Consider the following 493-nt stretch of genomic DNA (forward strand, 5'->3'; position numbering starts at 1 on the left):
CACTCGCTCATCCTTTCCCCACAGTGCCCTGGCCCTCCAGCCACTCCCGATGCCCAATGGCTCTGCCCCTGGAGGCCCAGCCGCCCCGGGCTCCCAGTGAGTGTGGGCGCCGGGGACGGAATAGGGCATAGCCGGAGGTGGGGCCGGAGTCGGGGGCTGGATGGAGGTGGGCGAGGCTGGCACTGGTTTCGGTGCTTCACAGCATCTCCGTCTCACTTCCAAGGTGACTGCTTGGTCCGGTGGTGGCGGCCACACGCTCCGTGCTCTGCGTGGACCCTGTCCGGGTGAGGGCCGGGCAGGTGCCACAGAGGCCCTGTCGCCCATAACCCACCCCGCCCCACCCACGTCCCGGCTGGAGTCCAGGAGGCTGGCGCCCGGGAGACAGTCCCCACCCCCCATTGCACTGAGGAAAGAGATTACGGAGATTTGTCTCCTAGAGTAAAAGATAGAGTGGGCTAGAAAGGAGAGCGCGCGCGAGAGACCTATATTATAT

The 493-nt window shown here is 65.3% G+C and overlaps 1 long non-coding RNA gene across 1 annotated transcript; it reads left to right on the plus strand.

Moving 5' to 3' along the window:
• The first annotated feature begins 18 nt into the window (after positions 1–18).
• Positions 19–493, plus strand: LOC104995154. Its single transcript, XR_826039.1, has 2 exons — positions 19–96; positions 224–493. It is a non-coding gene; the product is annotated as an uncharacterized LOC104995154 (long non-coding RNA).

The sequence above is a fragment of the Bison bison genome, unplaced genomic scaffold (genome assembly GCF_000754665.1).
Source record: "Bison bison bison isolate TAMUID 2011002044 unplaced genomic scaffold, Bison_UMD1.0 scf7180017850641, whole genome shotgun sequence".
Classification (NCBI taxonomy): Eukaryota; Metazoa; Chordata; class Mammalia; order Artiodactyla; family Bovidae; genus Bison; species Bison bison.